General features: G+C 51.3%; 1 protein-coding gene across 9 annotated transcripts in view; it reads left to right on the top strand.

Moving 5' to 3' along the window:
- The window catches only part of auts2a (activator of transcription and developmental regulator AUTS2 a), a 489,911-nt gene that overhangs the window by 358,348 nt on the left and 112,042 nt on the right, over window positions 1-19,521 (top strand). The gene's annotated exons all lie outside the window — the stretch shown is intronic.

Genomic DNA, 19,521 nt, shown 5'->3' with positions numbered 1-19,521 from the left:
TTTACTCAAGTAGTATTTTACTGGGTGACTTTCACTTTTACTAGTGTCATTTTCTATTAAAGGTATTTTTACTTTTACTCAAATATGACAATTGGATACTTTTTCCACCACTGTGCTTACAAAAGTTGTACTCATGGGGACCATTTTTAGTAGCCTAGGGTCCTGGAAAAGTTTGATCTTTTATAAACGCATTTCATGCAATTCTGGAAAATGGTGTTTCATAAAGTAAGGACACATATTTTCCCCGTCTTCTCGCCATTAAATCGAGGAAGTCTTTGCCTTTGCAGCCTGAATAGGGAATGTTTTATGTATTGCTTTATGTATAGCCGGTAGCATTCAATGCCTTTGGACGGTAAGATGAAACGACTCAAAATGGCCAACTGCCGGCCTTTGGGATACACTGCATCTATGATTCTATAAGGAAATAAATGATGAAGGGCTACTACGCGTAGGCTATCAGCCAACCAGATATTTACTGTTGATATTTAACCTAGGTAGTTCGCTACACACTCGACTGGTGACCGCATTTCAAGCCATGCGTGTTTGGATACCGGGCAATCTCCGAACAACGTAGACTGGAAAAAGGCACAACCAACGGGAGGGGTGGCGAACTTGATGATGTCACAATGACTTGGGGGCAGTGGGTTCAGAACAACAATGACAAAAACGGTATACCCCCCAAAAAATATATAAAATCGGTGGTTCATGCCCTGAATGCTGATTGGCTGACAGCCATGGTATATAAGACCGTATACCACAGGTATGACAAAACATTTATTTTTACTGCTCTAATCACGTTGGTAACCAGTTTGTAATAGCAATAAGGCACCTTGGGGGTTTGTGGTATATGGCCCTGGTATATTGTCCATATACCACACATCCTTAGGCCTTATTGCTTAATTATACCACCACCCAAAAGGGCACTTGGCGAGTGGGAGGGCAAAGGGGCAGGTGCTCAGGTAGACCCCTATCTGTGGACGTGCCTGTCTGTTTGGCTCATCATGAAACAGAGGAAAGCAACAAAAAGAGAGGTAGAATGTCAGTGAGCGCACAGACACATTTACGGGTGGCATTTTAGTTAGCCTGCATTGCATTGGGGGGTATTATGTGATTTACTATCTGTGATTCCTACCCAGACACCAATTTCATGATGTCTATCAGTGCCATGCACACTTTTCATTCCTCTTTTCATCCATAGTTTCTCTCCCTCCTCCGTCCTCTTCCCTTATCATCCCTCTCTTCCTCCTACACACTAAACCCCCACCAACCCACCCCTGACCTTTGGTGGTGGGAGATAGTTCATTATCTATGAGCGACCTTCCATCTGCATTCATGGCTACTCTGGGAGCCATTAAGATTAGGATGGAAATCTCACAAGCCATTACTGGGAGGCGCGCGGCAGAGCACAGGGCTCACTGCAGACACGCTAATGGACTCATTTGTAATTGGGAGAGAGGGAAATGACTTCGCTAGCCAGCAGCGGCTTTGTTTGATGGAGTATGGCGGGAGCGCATGCTAGATTTGACAAATGAACAAATGGGGGTTCTCGTCATCGCCGTCTTTGTGTGTGCGAGTCGTACGGGCTATTCCTCGTATACCCCCAACACAAGCATGCACACACACAAGTACACACAAGCCATCTACCTCTGCCTCTGACTGTGTCCTGTCCAGACTAGCTCTCCATGCGTGCCCATAATATTATTATTGGGGGGGGGGGGGGGGGGGTTAAGGGGACAGTCTTTTAGGCACTCTCTGTCATTGCATTATCACTATGGAACAGAGATATGCTACTAGGCTTTCCAGTGGGGTGAGTAAAGGTTGAAATGGTATTTCATGTTATCTTTAGATTTGGGTTTAGATTATTGCCTTAAATGACCACATAATGTAGCCACAAGTTGATACACTACTTTCAGCAGGCCTCTACCATGATAGTTTTACAGTTATGTCATTTAGGCTTCATTTAACGTTTATTAGCAACGTCTGAAAATGCAGGTGTGGTTATTGTGATTTATTTCATATTTCTGATTATCTTTCATTTACAAAAAATACAGTTTATTTATTTTAAATTTCTCTGTGGTATGCCACATACAGCAGTTGTGATTGGCTTATTAGCGTGCTTATATAAACTAGAGTTATAACTATATACATTTTTCACATCACCTCTTTTATACAGGCAGTAGGATAGGCAGTAACATGCGCCAAACCTTTTCCTGTAAAAACGTCAAATATTATACTGGACATTTCCAACATGGCCGGCAGGAATTTGCATTAAAAAGGCTAGTTTATCAAAGGTAACTCCCCAGAGATTAACCTGACAAGGGTGAGTGAGTGAGTGAGTGAGTGAGTGAGTGAGTGAGTGAGTGAGTGAGTGAGTGAGTGAGTGAGTGAGTGAGTGAGTGAGTGAGTGAGTGAGTGAGTGAGTGAGTGAGAGAGAGAGAGAGAGAGAGAGAGTGAGAGAGAGAGAGAGAGAGAGAGAGAGAGAGAATTTGAATGGCCCATTATAGCTAGGGCCAAGCCTCTCTCTGCTCCACTGATAGGGGGAAAATAGACCCTGTTTTCTACAGGCAGAGAGCTCATATAGACCTACATAGAGAACAGTTGTGGCCGTAGTATTAGTATTAAATGATGTGTAGTAAAGGTAAACAATGGCTGTCTGCTCTATGTCTAATTGTATTTATTTGTTTTAGTCTGGCAGATGTTGGGAGGTGAGGCAACCAAAGCATATTGGGTGCGTGCGTGTGTGTTTGTACGTGCGTGTGTGTTTGTACGTGCGTGTGTGTTTGTACGTGCGTGTGTGTTTGTACGTACGTGTGTGTTTGTACGTGCGTGTGTGTGTGTTTGTACGTGCGTGTGTGTGTGTTTGTATGTGCGTGTGTGTGTGTTTGTACGTGCGTGTGTGTGTGTTTGTATGTGCGTGTGTGTTTGTACATGCGTGTGTGTGTGTTTGTACGTGCGTGTGTGTGTGTGTGTTTGTACGTGCGTGTGTGTTTGTACGTGCGTGTGTGTTTGTACGTGCGTGTGTGTTTGTACATGCGTGTGTGTTTGTACGTGCGTGTGTGTTTGTACATGCGTGTGTGTGTGTGTTTGTACGTGTGTGTGTGTGTTTGTATGTGGGTGTGTGTGTGTTTGTACGTGCGTGTGTGTTTGTACGTGCGTGTGTGTTTGTACATGCGTGTGTGTTTGTACATGCGTGTGTGTTTGTACGTGCGTGTGTGTTTGTACGTGCGTGTGTGTTTGTACGTGCGTGTGTGTTTGTACATGTGTGTGTGTGTGTGTTTGTACGTGTGTGTGTGTTTGTACATGTGTGTTTGTACGTGCGTGTGTGTTTGTTGTACATGCGTGTGTGTTTGTACATGCATGTGTGTTTGTACGTGTGTGTGTGTTTGTACATGTGTGTTTGTACGTGCGCGTGTGTTTGTACATGCGTGTGTGTTTGTACATACGTGTGTGTTTGTACGTGCATGTGTGCAATTATTATTCATTTCTGTGATCATTGCTCTTGGCAGTACCAGTGTAAAATCAGGTGGTACACCTCTCTCTCTCTCTATTCTTCTCCCGCTGCTTCTCTGGGGATAGGCCATCAGGCAGAGAGAGAGAGAGAGGGAGGGGGAGAGAGAGAGCGAGAAAGAGAGAGAGGTAGCAGCATTTCTGCTTTAGTGGATGTGGTGCTGACAGACAGGTCTTATCATCTCTGCAGCTACAAGCATGATTACCGCTGACAGCTCCGACTGCTGATAAAGGAGGGAACATTAAAGAAAACAGTGGTGCGCCACACTACTGTTTCTCCACACTCCTCCTCCTCCCGCTTCGCGCGGCGCCGGGTGTCAAAGCTGTCGAATGGGGGAAGTGACATCACAAGATTCCGCCAGCAGTCTGGAGGCTCATCACGTCAGTAGCAGCCTGTCTTGTGTCAGGCTTCCCCCAGGCAAGCTGTGATCCTTCCAGCCTTCTTCTTCTTCTCCTCCTTCTCATCCACATCAAGATGATTCTTCTGGTCGGTGAAAAAAACGGAACAGAATGTTTCTCCATCTTGTTAACTGACAGCATTTTTTGTTAAAGCGCTGTCCCAGAAAGCTGAGAACGTGCAAATGGTTTGGGATTGGCAGAGTGGAAATTGGCAACAAAAGTGTTGTGAATGATGGAGTTTGGATGGGGTTGTGGCGCTAGCTACCGCATTGCTTTGAATTTCACAACCCTCCGAGGTGTCACTGGAAAAGCATGGAGGAGTACTCAATTAAAACGCGGAGGAGATTGTCTCTGGCTTCATTTAAATATAGTTCTGCCCTGCCAAAAAAGTGTGTGTGTGTGTGTGTGCACGTGTGTGTTTGTCTGTTCAAGGAAATAATAGGCCTACACAAGCTGCTGCCATCCCATTCCACATCCCGTCCCTCCTACCCTCATGGTGAAACTCTCCTCCCCTCATGGTGAAACTCTTCCTCTCCTCCTCTCATGGTGAAACTCTCCTCTCCTCCCCTCATGGTGAAACTCTTCCTTTCCTCCCCTCATGGTGAAACTCTCCTCTCCTCCCCTCATGGTGAAACTCTTCCTTTCCTCCCCTCATGGTGAAACTCTCCTCTCCTCCCCTCATGGTGAAACTCTTCCTTTCCTCCCCTCATGGTGAAACTCTCCTCTCCTCCCCTCATGGTGAAACTCTCCTCTCCTCCCCTCATGGTGAAACTCTTCCTTTCCTCCCCTCATGGTGAAACTCTCCTCCCCTCATGGTGAAACTCTTCCTCTCCTCCCCTCATGGTGAAACTCTCCTCTCCTCCCCTCATGGTGAAACTCTCCCCTCCTCCCCTCATGGTGAAACTCTTCCTTTCCTCCCCTCATGGTGAAACTCTTCCTTTCCTCCCCTCATGGTGAAACTCTCCTCCCCTCATGGTGAAACTCTTCCCCTCCTCCCCGCATGGTGAAACTCTCCTCTCCTCCGCTCATGGTGAAACTCTTCCTTTCCTCCCCTCATGGTGAAACTCTTCATTTCCTCCCCTCATGGTGAAACTCTCCTCCCCTCATGGCGAAACTCTCCTCTCCTCCCCTCATGGTGAAACTCTCCTCCCCTCATGGTGAAACTCTTCCACTCCTCCCCTCATGGTGAAACTCTCCTCCCCTCATGGTGAAACTCTTCCTCTCCTCCCCTCATGGTGAAACTCTTCCTTTCCTCCCCTCATGGTGAAACTCTCCTCCCTTCATGGTGAAACTCTTCCTTTCCTCCCCTCATGGTGAAACTCTCCTCCCCTCATGGTGAAACTCTTCCACTCCTCCCCTCATGGTGAAACTCTTCCTCTCCTGATGGTGAAAAACTCTTCCAATCCTCCCCTCATGGTGAAACTCTCCTCTCCTCCCCTCATGGTGAAACTCTTCCTCTCCTCCCCTCATGGTGAAACTCTTCCTTTCCACCCCTCATGGTGAAACTCTCCTCCCCTCATGGTGAAACTCTCCTCCCCTCATGGTGAAACTCTTCCTCTCCTCCCCTCATGGTGAAACTCTTCCTTTCCTCCCCTCATGGTGAAACTCTCCTCCCTTCATGGTGAAACTCTTCCTCTCCTCCCCTCATGGTGAAACACTTCCTTTCCTCCCCTCATGGTGAAACACTTCCTTTCCTCCCCTCATGGTGAAACTCTCCTCCCCTCATGGTGAAACTCTTCCTCTCCTCCCCTCATGGTGAAACTCTCCTCTCCTCCCCTCATGGTGAAACTCTCCTCTCCTCATGGTGAAACTCTCCTCCCCTCATGGTGAAACTCTTCCTTTCCTCCCCTCATGGTGAAACTCTTCCACTACTCCCCTCATGGTGAAACTCTTCCTTTCCTCCCCTCATGGTGGAACTCTTCCTATCCTCCCCTCATGGTGAAAATCTTCCTCTCCTCCCCTCATGGTGAAACTCTCCTCCCCTCATGGTGAAACTCTTCCTCTCCTCCCCGCATGGTGAAACTCTCCTCTCCTCCCCTCATGGTGAAACTCTTCCTTTCCTCCCCTCATGGTAAAACTCTTCCTTTCCTCCCCTCATGGTGAAACTCTCCTCCCCTCATGGCGAAACTCTCCTCTCCTCCCCTCATGGTGAAACTCTCCTCCCCTCATGGTGAAACTCTTCCACTCCTCCCCTCATGGTGAAACTCTTCCTCTCCTGATGGTGAAAAACTCTTCCAATCCTCCCCTCATGGTGAAACTCTCCTCTCCTCCCCTCATGGTGAAACTCTTCCTCTCCTCCCCTCATGGTGAAACTCTTCCTTTCCTCCCCTCATGGTGAAACTCTCCTCCCCTCATGGTGAAACTCTCCTCCCCTCATGGTGAAACTCTTCCTCTCCTCCCCTCATGGTGAAACTCTTCCTTTCCTCCCCTCATGGTGAAACTCTCCTCCCTTCATGGTGAAACTCTTCCTCTCCTCCCCTCATGGTGAAACTCTTCCACTCCTCCCCTCGTGGTGAAACTCTTCCTCTCCTGATGGTGAAAAACTCTTCCAATCCTCCCCTCATGGTGAAACTCTCCTCTCCTCCCCTCATGGTGAAACTCTTCCTCTCCTCCCCTCATGGTGAAACTCTTCCTTTCCACCCCTCATGGTGAAACTCTCCTCCCCTCATGGTGAAACTCTCCTCCCCTCATGGTGAAACTCTCCTCCCCTCATGGTGAAACTCTTCCTCTCCTCCCCTCATGGTGAAACTCTTCCTTTCCTCCCCTCATGGTGAAACTCTCCTCCCTTCATGGTGAAACTCTTCCTCTCCTCCCCTCATGGTGAAACTCTTCCTCTCCTCCCCTCATGGTGAAACACTTCCTTTCCTCCCCTCATGGTGAAACACTTCCTTTCCTCCCCTCATGGTGAAACTCTCCTCCCCTCATGGTGAAACTCTTCCGCTCCTCCCCTCATGGTGAAACTCTCCTCTCCTCCCCTCATGGTGAAACTCTCCTCTCCTCATGGTGAAACTCTCCTCCCCTCATGGTGAAACTCTTCCTTTCCTCCCCTCATGGTGAAACTCTTCCACTCCTCCCCTCATGGTGAAACTCTTCCTTTCCTCCCCTCATGGTGAAACTCTTCCTTTCCTGCCCTCATGGTGAAACTCTCCTCCCCTCATGGTGAAACTCTCCTCTCCTCCCCTCATGGTGAAACTCTCCTCCCCTCATGGTGAAACTCTCCTCTCCTCCCCTCATGGTGAAACTCTCCTCCCCTCATGGTGAAACTCTTCCACTCCTCCCCTCATGGTGAAACTCTTCCTCTCCTGATGGTGAAAAACTCTTCCAATCCTCCCCTCATGGTGAAACTCTCCTCTCCTCCCCTCATGGTGAAACTCTTCCTCTCCTCCCCTCATGGTGAAACTCTTCCTTTCCACCCCTCATGGTGAAACTCTCCTCCCCTCATGGTGAAACTCTCCTCCCCTCATGGTGAAACTCTTCCTTTCCTCCCCTCATGGTGAAACTCTCCTCCCTTCATGGTGAAACTCTTCCTCTCCTCCCCTCATGGTGAAACACTTCCTTTCCTCCCCTCATGGTGAAACACTTCCTTTCCTCCCCTCATGGTGAAACTCTCCTCCCCTCATGGTGAAACTCTTCCTCTCCTCCCCTCATGGTGAAACTCTCCTCTCCTCCCCTCATGGTGAAACTCTCCTCTCCTCATGGTGAAACTCTCCTCCCCTCATGGTGAAACTCTTCCTTTCCTCCCCTCATGGTGAAACTCTTCCACTCCTCCCCTCATGGTGAAACTCTTCCTTTCCTCCCCTCATGGTGGAACTCTTCCTATCCTCCCCTCATGGTGAAAATCTTCCTCTCCTCCCCTCATGGTGAAACTCTCCTCCCCTCATGGTGAAACTCTTCCTCTCCTCCCCGCATGGTGAAACTCTCCTCTCCTCCCCTCATGGTGAAACTCTTCCTTTCCTCCCCTCATGGTAAAACTCTTCCTTTCCTCCCCTCATGGTGAAACTCTCCTCCCCTCATGGCGAAACTCTCCTCTCCTCCCCTCATGGTGAAACTCTCCTCCCCTCATGGTGAAACTCTTCTACTCCTCCCCTCATGGTGAAACTCTTCCTCTCCTGATGGTGAAAAACTCTTCCAATCCTCCCCTCATGGTGAAACTCTCCTCTCCTCCCCTCATGGTGAAACTCTTCCTCTCCTCCCCTCATGGTGAAACTCTTCCTTTCCTCCCCTCATGGTGAAACTCTCCTCCCCTCATGGTGAAACTCTCCTCCCCTCATGGTGAAACTCTTCCGCTCCTCCCCTCATGGTGAAACTCTCCTCTCCTCCCCTCATGGTGAAACTCTCCTCTCCTCATGGTGAAACTCTCCTCCCCTCATGGTGAAACTCTTCCACTCCTCCCCTCATGGTGAAACTCTTCCTTTCCTCCCCTCATGGTGAAACTCTTCCTTTCCTCCCCTCATGGTGAAACTCTCCTCCCCTCATGGTGAAACTCTCCTCTCCTCCCCTCATGGTGAAACTATCCTCCCCTCATGGTGAAACTCTCCTCTCCTCCCCTCATGGTGAAACTCTCCTCCCCTCATGGTGAAACTCTTCCAATCCTCCCCTCATGGTGAAACTCTCCTCTCCTCCCCTCATGGTGAAACTCTCCTCCCCTCATGGTGAAACTCTTCCACTCCTCCCCTCATGGTGAAACTCTTCCTCTCATCCCCTCATGGTGAAACTCTTCCTCTCCTCCCCTCATGGTGAAACTCTCCTATCCTCCCCTCATGGTGAAACTCTCCTATCCTCCCCTCATAGTGAAACTCTCCTATCCTCCCCTCATGGTGAAACTCTTCCTCTGCTCCCCTCATGGTGAAACACTTCCCCTCCTCTCCTCATGGTGAAACTCTTCCTCTCCTCCCCTCATGGTGAAACTCTTCCTTTCTTCCCCTCATGGTGAAACTCCCCTCTCCTCCCCTCATGGTGAAACTCTTCCCCTCCTCATCTCATGGTGAAACTCTCCTCTCCTCCCCTCATGGTGAAACTCTCCACTCCTCCCCTCATGGTGAAACTCTTCCTCTCCTGATGGTGAAACTCTCCTCTCCTCCCCTCATGGTGAAACTCTTCCTCTCCTGATGGTGAAACTCTTCCTTTCCTCCCCTCATGGTGAAACTCTCCTCCCCTCATGGTGAAACTCTCCTCTCCTCCCCTCATGGTGAAACTCTTCCTTTCCTCCCCTCATGGTGAAACTCTCCTCTCCTCCCCTCATGGTGAAACCCTTCCTTTCCTCCCCTCATGGTGAAATTCTCCTCTCCTCCCCTCATGGTGAAACTCTCCTCTCCTCCCCTCATGGTGAAACTCTTCCTCTCCTCCCCGCATGGTGAAACTCTCCTCTCCTCCCCTCATGGTGAAACTCTTCCTTTCCTCCCCTCATGGTGAAACTCTTCCTTTCCTCCCCTCATGGTGAAACTCTTCTCCCCTCATGGCGAAACTCTCCTCTCCTCCCCTCATGGTGAAACTCATCCTCTCCTCCCCGCATGGTGAAACTCTCCTCTCCTCCCCTCATGGTGAAACTCTTCCTTTCCTCCCCTCATGGTGAAACTCTTCCTTTCCTCCCCTCATGGTGAAACTCTTCTCCCCTCATGGCGAAACTCTCCTCTCCTCCCCTCATGGTGAAACTCTCCTCCCCTCATGGTGAAACTCTTCCACTCCTCCCCTCATGGTGAAACTCTTCCTCTCCTGATGGTGAAAAACTCTTCCAATCCTCCCCTCATGGTGAAACTCTCCTCTCCTCCCCTCATGGTGAAACTTTTCCTCTCCTCCCCTCATGGTGAAACTCTTCCTTTCCTCCCCTCATGGTGAAACTCTCCTCCCCTCATGGTGAAACTCTCCTCCCCTCATGGTGAAACTCTTCCTCTCCTCCCCTCATGGTGAAACTCTTCCTTTCCTCCCCTCATGGTGAAACTCTCCTCCCTTCATGGTGAAACTCTTCCTCTCCTCCCCTCATGGTGAAACTCTCCTGTCCTCCCCTCATGGTGATACTCTTCCTTTCCTCCCCTCATGGTGAAACTCTTCCTTTCCTCCCCTCATGGTGAAACTCTCCTCTCCTCCCCTCATGGTGAAACTCTTCCTCTCCTCCCCTCATGGTGAAACTCTTCCTTTCCTCCCCTCATGGTGAAACTCTCCTCCCCTCATGGTGAAACTCTTCCTCTCCTCCCCTCATGGCGAAACTCTCCTCTCCTCCCCTCATGGTGAAACTCTTCCTCTCCTCCCCTCATGGTGAAACTCTCCTCCCCTCATGGTGAAACTCTTCCTCTCCTCCCCGCATGGTGAAACTCTCCTCTCCTCCCCTCATGGTGAAACTCTTCCTTTCCTCCCCTCATGGTGAAACTCTTCCTTTCCTCCCCTCATGGTGAAACTCTTCTCCCCTCATGGCGAAACTCTCCTCTCCTCCCCTCATGGTGAAACTCTCCTCCCCTCATGGTGAAACTCTTCCACTCCTCCCCTCATGGTGAAACTCTTCCTCTCCTGATGGTGAAAAACTCTTCCAATCCTCCCCTCATGGTGAAACTCTCCTCTCCTCCCCTCATGGTGAAACTTTTCCTCTCCTCCCCTCATGGTGAAACTCTTCCTTTCCTCCCCTCATGGTGAAACTCTCCTCCCCTCATGGTGAAACTCTCCTCCCCTCATGGTGAAACTCTTCCTCTCCTCCCCTCATGGTGAAACTCTTCCTTTCCTCCCCTCATGGTGAAACTCTCCTCCCTTCATGGTGAAACTCTTCCTCTCCTCCCCTCATGATGAAACTCTTCCTCTCCTCCCCTCATGGTGAAACTCTTCCTCTCCTCCCCTCATGGTGAAACACTTCCTTTCCTCCCCTCATGGTGAAACACTTCCTTTCCTCCCCTCATGGTGAAACTCTCCTCCCCTCATGGTGAAACTCTTCCTCTCCTCCCCTCATGGTGAAACTCTCCTCTCCTCCCCTCATGGTGAAACGCTTCCTTTCCTCCCCTCATGGTGAAACTCTTCCTTTCCTCCCCTCATGGTGAAACTCTCCTCTCCTCCCCTCATGGTGAAACTATCCTCCCCTCATGGTGAAACTCTCCTCTCCTCCCCTCATGGTGAAACTCTCCTCCCCTCATGGTGAAACTCTTCCAATCCTCCCCTCATGGTGAAACTCTCCTCTCCTCCCCTCATGGTGAAACTCTCCTCCCCTCATGGTGAAACTCTTCCTCTCCTCCCCTCATGGTGAAACTCTTCCTCTCCTCCCCTCATGGTGAAACTCTCCTATCCTCCCCTCATGGTGAAACTCTCCTATCCTCCCCTCATTGTGAAACTCTTCCTCTGCTCCCCTCATGGTGAAACACTTCCCCTCCTCTCCTCATGGTGAAACTCTTCCTCTCCTCCCCTCATGGTGAAACTCTTCCTTTCTTCCCCTCATGGTGAAACTCTTCCTCTCCTCCCCTCATGGTGAAACTCTTCCCCTCCTCTCCTCATGGTGAAACTCTCCTCTCCTCCCCTCATGATGAAACTCTCCACTCCTCCCCTCATGGTGAAACTCTTCCTCTCCTGATGGTGAAACTCTCCTCTCCTCCCCTCATGGTGAAACTCTTCCTCTCCTGATGGTGAAACTCTTCCTTTCCTCCCCTCATGGTGAAACTCTCCTCCCTCTCATGGTGAAACTCTCCTCTCCTCCCCTCATGGTGAAACTCTTCCTCTCCTGATGGTGAAACTCTTCCACTCCTCCCCTCATGGTGAAACACTACTTTCCTCCTTCATGGTGAAACTCTCCTCTCCTCCCCTCATGGTGAAGCTCTCCACTCCTCCCCTCGTGGTGAAACTCTCTTCTCCTCCCCTCATGGTGATACTCTCCTCTCCTCCCCTCATGGTGAAACTCACCTCTCCTCCCCTCATGGTGAATCTCTTCCACTCCTCCCCTCATGGTGAAGCTCACCACTCCTCCCCTCGTGGTGAAACTCTCCTCTCCTCCCCTCATGGTGATACTCTCCTCTCCTCCCCTCATGGTGAAACTCACCTCTCCTCCCCTCATGGTGAATCTCTTCCACTCCTCCCCTCATGGTGAAACTCTCCTCTGCTCCCCTCATGGTGAAACACTTCCCCTCCTCTCCTCATGGTGAAACTCTTCCTCTCCTCCCCTCATGGTGAAACTCTTCCTCTCTTCCCCTCATGGTGAAACTCTTCCTCTCCTCCCCTCTTGGTGGAACTCTCCCCTCCCCTCCTCTCCTCGTGGTGAAACTCTCCTCTCCTCCCCTCATGGTGAAACTCTCCACTCCTCCCCTCATGGTGAAACTCTCCTCTCCTCCCCTCATGTTGAAACTCTTCCTCTCCTCCCCTCATGGTGAAACTCTCCTCTCCTCCCCTCATGGTGAAACTCTCCTCCCCTCATTGTGAAACTCTCCTCCCCTCATGGTGAAACTCTTCCTCTCCTCCCCTCATGGTGAAACTCTTCCTCTCTTCCCCTCATGGTGAAACACTTCCTATCCTCCCTTCATGGTGAAACTCTCCTCTCCTCCCAGCATGGTGAAACTTTTCCACTCCTCCCCTCATGGTGAAACTCTTCCTCTCCTCTCCTCATGGTGAAACTCTCCTCTCTTCCCCTCACGGTGAAACTCTCCTCTCCTCCCCTCATGGTGAAACTCTCCTCTCCTCCCCTCATGGTGAAACTCTCCCCTCCCCCCCCTCCGCTCATGACGAAACTCTCCACTCCTCTCCCCTCCCTTTATGGGGAAACTCTCCTCTCTTCCCCCTCCCCTCATGGTGAAACTCTCCTCTCCTCCCCCCTCCCCTCATGGTGAAACTCTCCCCTCCTCCCCCTCCCCTCATGACGAAACTCTCCACTCCTCTCCTCCCCTCATGGTGAAACGCTCCCCTCCTCCCCTCATGGTGAAACTCTCCCCTCCTCTCCCTCCCCTCATGGTGAAACTCTCCCCTCCTCCCCCCTCCCCTCATGTTGAAAGTCTCCCCTCCTCCCTCCCCTCATGGTGAAACTCTCCTCCCCCTCTCCTCATAGTGAAACTCTCCTCTCCTCCTCCCTCCCCTCATGGTGAAACTCTGCTCTCGTCCCCCCTCCCCTCATGGTGAAACTCTCCCCTCCTCCTCCCTCCCCTCATGGTGAAACACTCCCCTTCTCTCCCCTCCCCTCATGGTGAAACTCTCCCCTCCTCCCCCCTCCCCTCATGGTGAAACTCTCCCCTCCTCCCTCCCTTCATTGTGAAACTCTCCTCTCCTCCCCTCATGGTGAAACTCTCCTCTCCTCCTCCCTCCCCTCATGGTGAAACTCTCCCCTTCTCCCCCCTCCCCTCATGGTGAAACTCTCCCCTCCTCCCTCCCTTCATTGTGAAACTCTCCTCTCCTCCCCTCATGGTGAAACTCTCCTCTCCTCCTCCCTCCCTCATGGTGAAACTCTCCCCTTCTCCCCCCTCCCCTCATGGTGAAACTCTCCCCTCCTCCCTCCCCTCATGGTGAAACTCTCCTCTCCTCCCCTCATGGTCAAACTCTCCCCTCCCTCCCCTCATGGTGAAACTCTCCCCTCCTCCCCCCTCCCCTCATGGTGAAACTCTCCCCTCCTCCCCCCTCCCCTCATGGTGAAACTCTCCCCTCTACCCTCCCCTCATGGTGAAACTCTCCTCCCCCTCTCCTCATAGTGAAACTCTCCTCTCCTCCTCCCTCCCCTCATGGTGAAACTCTCCTCTCCTCCCCTCATGGTCAAACTCTCCCCTCCCTCCCCTCATGGTGAAACTCTCCCCTCCTCCCCCCTCCCCTCATGGTGAAACTCTCCCCTCCTCCCCCCTCCCCTCATGGTGAAACTCTCCCCTCTACCCTCCCCTCATGGTGAAACTCTCCTCCCCCTCTCCTCATAGTGAAACTCTCCTCTCCTCCTCCCTCCCCTCATGGTGAAACTCTCCTTTCGTCCCCCCTCCCCTCATGGTGAAACTCTCCTCTCATTCCCTCATGGTGAAACTTCCTCTCCTCCCCTCATGGTGAAACTCTCCTCTCCTCCCCTCATGGTGAAACTCTCCCCTCCTCCCCCTCCCCTCATGGTGAAACTCTCCCCTCCTCCCCCCTCCCCTCATGGTCAAACTCTCCTCTCCTCCCCTCATGGTCAAACTCTCCCCTCCTGGTGGTGAAACTCTCCTCTCCTCCCCCCTCCCCTCATGGTGAAACTCTCCTCTCCTTCCCTCGTGGTGAAACTCTCCCCTCCTCCCCCCTCCCCTCATGGTGAAACTCTCCCTTCCTCTCCGCTCCCCTCATGGTGAAACTCTTCTCCCCCTTCCCTCATAGTGAAACTCTCCTCCCTCCCTTCATGGTGAAACTCTCCTCCCCTCATGGTGAAACTCTCTTTCCTCCCCTCATGGTGAAGCTCTCTCCTCCTCCCCCCTCCCCTCATGGTGAAACTCTCCTCCCCCCTCCCCTCATGGTGAAACTCTCCCCTCCTCCCTCCTCCCCTCTTGGTGAAACTCTCCTCTCTTTCCCCCCTCCCCTTATGGTGAAACACTCACCTCCTCCCCCCTCCCCTCGTGGTGAAACTCTCCCCTCCTCCCTCCTCCCCTCATGATGAAACTCTCCCCTCCTCCCTCCTCCCCTCTTGGTGAAACTCTCCTCTCCTCCCCCCTCCCCTCATGGTGAAACACTCACCTCCTCCCCTCATGGTGAAACTCTCACCTCCTCCCCCCTCCACTCGTGGTGAAACTCTCCCCTCCTCCCTCCTCCCCTCATGATGAAAATCTCCCCTCCTCCCTCCCCCCCTCTTGGTGAAACTATCCCCTCCTCCCCTCATGATGAATATCTCCTCTCCTCCCCCCTCCCCTCATGGTGAAACTATCCCCTCCTCCCCCCTCCCCTCATGGTGAAACTCTCTCCTACTCCCTCCTCCCCTCATGGTGAAACTCTCCTCTGGCAGGCAGTAAGCTCATTTGGCCAGAGAAAGAGACGGAGAGCCTAGGTTGGCTGAATCCGTGCTTTTGATTCTCTTTTCATTTATTTGAACTGATCTGCTGTGATTAAGAGCTCTGTGTCTCGTTATTCTCTTTTTGGAAGAGAGGAGCAGAGTGCCGCTGCCTTTTGCCAAAATATGTGAATAATTAGAGACCCAGGCAGGCGTGGGCCGTGCCAAAGCGACGGGAAGCATTCGCTCTCCTTATTAGATTCACTTAAACGCTGTTGTAAATCATGGCTGCCAGTGGGGCTCTGCCAGGCCTGTGCAGGCTCCACAGCCCCACATTCTCTCTCTGGAAGCTTCCACTATGACTGCCAAGCCAAGTCTGAGAGAGGGAAGTAGGGAGGGAGCTCTGAGAGTTCTGAGAACAGAGCGGCAAAGAACCAACGCTGTTGTTCCACAGTTTGTTTAGGTTTTGCTGCTTAATATCGTTAAACGATTGTTTAAGCAGTTTGGGGATTTCATCCCCAACCTGGATTAATGTGAGATGGATGGATGAAGCTGAGACAAAGCTTTGAGACATTGTCAGTGTTCAGAGGCCCTGCTATATACGCACAATGCAGAGGGGGGGGGGGGGGGGTCAAATACTAATGCCATACAGGCCAGCTGGAGATGATTTCTGTCTCCCCAAACTGTTATTTCAAAAGAAGTGAGTAATGATGACTTCAACTTCATGTCATGGGAGATGTTGATTAATTCCAGGACTTTATTTTCTCTCTCTGTCTGTTTTGTCAATCCAGCTCTATAATTAAAGACATACTCCAAGTCTCGTTGCAGTGTTTAGAAAATGGCAGATCAGTGCTGAAGTGATTATTACCTCTAAAAAAAACGCCTGCTTGAAAGGGTGCCAATATGTAAAGATTTGAGCCTGAGTGCTGTTCCATTGTTCTGAATGTTCTGACAAATTTGAGATTATAAAGATGGAGAGAGAGAGAAGAAAAGTAGACAAAGGTTGCTGAGAGGAAAAGTGAGAGAGAAAGGACAGCGATGGCATTTAAAATAAAATACATTAGAAAGCTCAACCAGACCCTGGATTCAGCACGTTGTCAGGGAACAGGAGCAACAAATCAGAACACATTGTTCCACATGGGGGTAATGGGGATCTCTCAGCCAATGACAAACTTGACACGTTTCCCCAGTCAGCACCTCTCCTAGACATGACAAGAAGCCAGCTGTGATTCTGGGTCAAATTTTTTATATTTTTTAGTTGTTGTGTCCTGAGTAACACACTCTACATGTCACTACCCCCGTCTCATATTGTAAATGTCACTGGGCTGGCTTGGACTGGTTGGATTGGGTGAGGTTATTGAGGGCAGTGTGGACGTATGTCCTGATGTGGGTGGGGTTATTGGGGGCAGTATGGAGCCGGGTCCCGAACAGTCCCCTGACCACGCACCACTACATCTTCTCCCCCGTGCCTTTCTCCTTTCGTCCTTTAAATAAGCACAGCAGCAGAGCCTTGGGAAGATGGATGAGGATCATGAGCTGTGGCTGGGGTGCGGGCGGGCGGGGTGAGGGGACGGTGGGGTAGGCGTTTTAAAGGGGCTGTTCCGCTGGGGGAAGATGTATGGCACCCAGCCAGTCCAGCGCGGCATGGTGGAGGAGAGCAGTAGAAAACAGTGGTCCGCAGCATGACCGTTATGGCCCTCACAGAAATGTTTGGAGCAAGCTTCAGTCCCCAGTAAATCAATTCACAGGAAGAGCCTGAGTCCTAGCTGTAAATCCTGGAAGTATGGAGCCAGCTGGAGGGAAGGAAGGAAGGAAGAGAGGGAGGTAGTGGAATGAAAGAGGAATGTGATGGAGGGATGGTGGAGGGATGGTGGGATGGAGGGATGGATGGTGGAGGGATGGTGGAGTGATGGAGGGATGGTGGAGGGATGGTGGGATGGATGGTGGAGGGATGGGGGAGTGATGGAGGGATGGTGGGGGATGGTGGAGGGATGGTTGAGGGATGGGGGAGTGATGGAGGGATGGTGGAGGGATGGTGGGATGGATGGTGGAGGGATGGTGGAGGGATGGGGGAGTGATGGAGGGATGGTGGGGGATGGAGGGATGGTGGAGGGATGGTGGAGTGATGGAGGGATGGTGGAGTGATGGAGGGATGGTGGAGGGATGGTGGGATGGATGGTGGAGGGATGGTGGAGGGATGGTGGAGGGATGGTGGGATGGAGGGATGGATGGTGGAGGGATGGTGGAGGGATGGGGGAGTGATGGAGGGATGGTGGGGGATGGAGGGATGGTGGAGTGATGGCGGATGGTGAAGGGCTTCGGGGGGTTGTGCGAGGAAAGGAAAGAGAACACTCTTTTGATCATAAACCCTGAAGGCAAAATGACTTGTGGTTTTCCCCACTGAAGCTGCCCAATGATGTGGCTGTTCCAGCTCCCTGACTGCCCATCCCTACCCCTCCCTCAACCCCCCAGTCCCCCTGTGTGACGGCTCCATCGGGGGCTACTACGGCTTGGTACAGCGGCAGGTTTCTCAGATTGATTCATCTCCATGGGCAGGGCCCCATCAATCCTAATACGGCTCTAATGAAATGGTTGGGTGTTGAGGGAGAGGCGGGGGGTCATAAGTCACTTTAGAAACATATCATGATAAAGAAGGCATTGATCAAGGGGACCAGAATGATGACAAATGCCGGAGCTCTTGAGAAAAACAGCCAGAGCAACAGAGGGGAGGTGCTCGGATGCTATCAGCCAGGCACAGCACTCAGGCCTGGGATAAATCACACCACTATCTAAGGGAAAGATTTACTTGATTCCTTCAATTGGGTTTTCTGGCTACTGAGCAATACTAAGACAATGGCTGAAGGTTTTTAAGGTGAACAAACACATAGGTGCTAAGATGGCTGACGATGGAGCTGTCTTTTGTGCCACACATTCTGATTAAGACACAGACATACACACTGAGACCTTTGTGTTGACCATTAGTCAGGCCACTACTAAATGATACATCTCCTCCTGTTTTTAGCCACATCGGCTGGCTGGCTGGCTTGCTGCTGCTGCTGCGGTGGTGGTGGTGGTATTGGCTGCAGTAGCGATAACTAATGAAAGCAGTTCCCTTTTCTTCCTTTTTTCCCTTTCGTTCTCACTTCATTATGCAGGCAGCCTCCTGGCGGTATCTGACAGAATGTGCTATCTGCAACCCCCAGCTGCAGTCCCCTTATCTATCGCCCAATCGCTGGCGGCTTAACCTTACTGATGCCTGCCTGCCTGCTTGCCCTCCTATCTGTCTGCCTAGGGATGCATGGCGCAGGGTGGAAATTATGCTATGTTATGCTTATGTTATCTGAATAGAGAAAGAGGCCAATACCCATAGCCTGCTGTTGATGTTGGCTCTGTCGGTATTGGCACCAGAGGGGTATAGCCAGTACAGTACTGAGTGGCAGGGTGTTGGTATTGGCACCAGAGGTGTATAGACAGTACAGTACTGGGTGGCAGGGTGTTGGTATAGGCACCAGAGGGGTATAGTCAGTACAGTACTGAGTGGCAGGGTGTTGGTATTGGCACCAGAGGGGTATAGTCAGTACAGTACTGGGTGGCAGGGTGTTGGTATTGGCACCAGAGGGGTATAGTCAGTACAGTACTGAGTGGCAGGGTATTGGTATTGGCACCAGAGGGGTATAGTCAGTACAGTACTGGGTGGCAGGGTGTTGGTATTGTCACCAGAGGGGTATAGACAGTACAGTACTGAGTGGAAGGGTGTTGGTATTGGCACCAGAGGGGTATAGTCAGTACAGTACTGAGTGGCAGGGTGTTAGTATTGGCACCAGAGGGGTATAGTCAGTACTGTACTGGGTGGCAGGGTGTTGGTATTGGCACCAGAGGGGTATAGACAGTACAGTACTGAGTGGCAGGGTGTTGGTATTGGCACCAGAGGGGTATAGACAGAACAGTACTGAGTGGCAGGGTGTTGGTATTGGCACCAGAGGGGTATAGTCAGTACTATACTGGGTGGCTGGGTGTTGGTATTGGCACCAGAGGGGTATAGACAGTACAGTACTGAGTGGCAGGGTGTTGGTATTGGCATCAGAGGGGTATAGACAGTACAGTACTGAGTGGCAGGGTGTTGGTATTGGCACCAGAGGGGTATAGTCAGTACAGTACTGGGTGGCAGGGTGTTGGTATTGTCACCAGAGGGGTATAGACAGTACAGTACTGAGTGGAAGGGTGTTGGTATTGGCACCAGAGGGGTATAGTCAGTACAGTACTGAGTGGCAGGGTGTTAGTATTGGCACCAGAGGGGTATAGTCAGTACTGTACTGGGTGGCAGGGTGTTGGTATTGGCACCAGAGGGGTATAGACAGTACAGTACTGAGTGGCAGGGTGTTGGTATTGGCACCAGAGGGGTATAGACAGTACAGTACTGAGTGGCAGGGTGTTGGTATTGGCACCAGCGGGGTATAGTCAGTACTGTACTGGGTGGCAGGGTGTTGGTATTGGCACCAGAGGGGTATAGTCAGTACTGTACTGGGTGGCAGGGTGTTGATATTGGCACCAGAGGGGTATAGACAGTACAGTACTGAGTGGCAGGGTGTTGGTATTGGCACCAGAGGGGTATAGACAGTACAGTACTGAGTGGCAGGGTGTTGGTATTGGCACCAGAGGGGTATAGACAGTACAGTACTGAGTGGCAGGCTGTTGGTATTGGCACCAGCGGGGTATAGACAGTACAGTACTGAGTGGCA

This window comes from Oncorhynchus kisutch, linkage group LG6 (assembly GCF_002021735.2).
Source record: "Oncorhynchus kisutch isolate 150728-3 linkage group LG6, Okis_V2, whole genome shotgun sequence".
NCBI lineage: Eukaryota > Metazoa > Chordata > Actinopteri > Salmoniformes > Salmonidae > Oncorhynchus > Oncorhynchus kisutch.
This window is presented reverse-complemented; position numbering and strand designations above follow the sequence as displayed.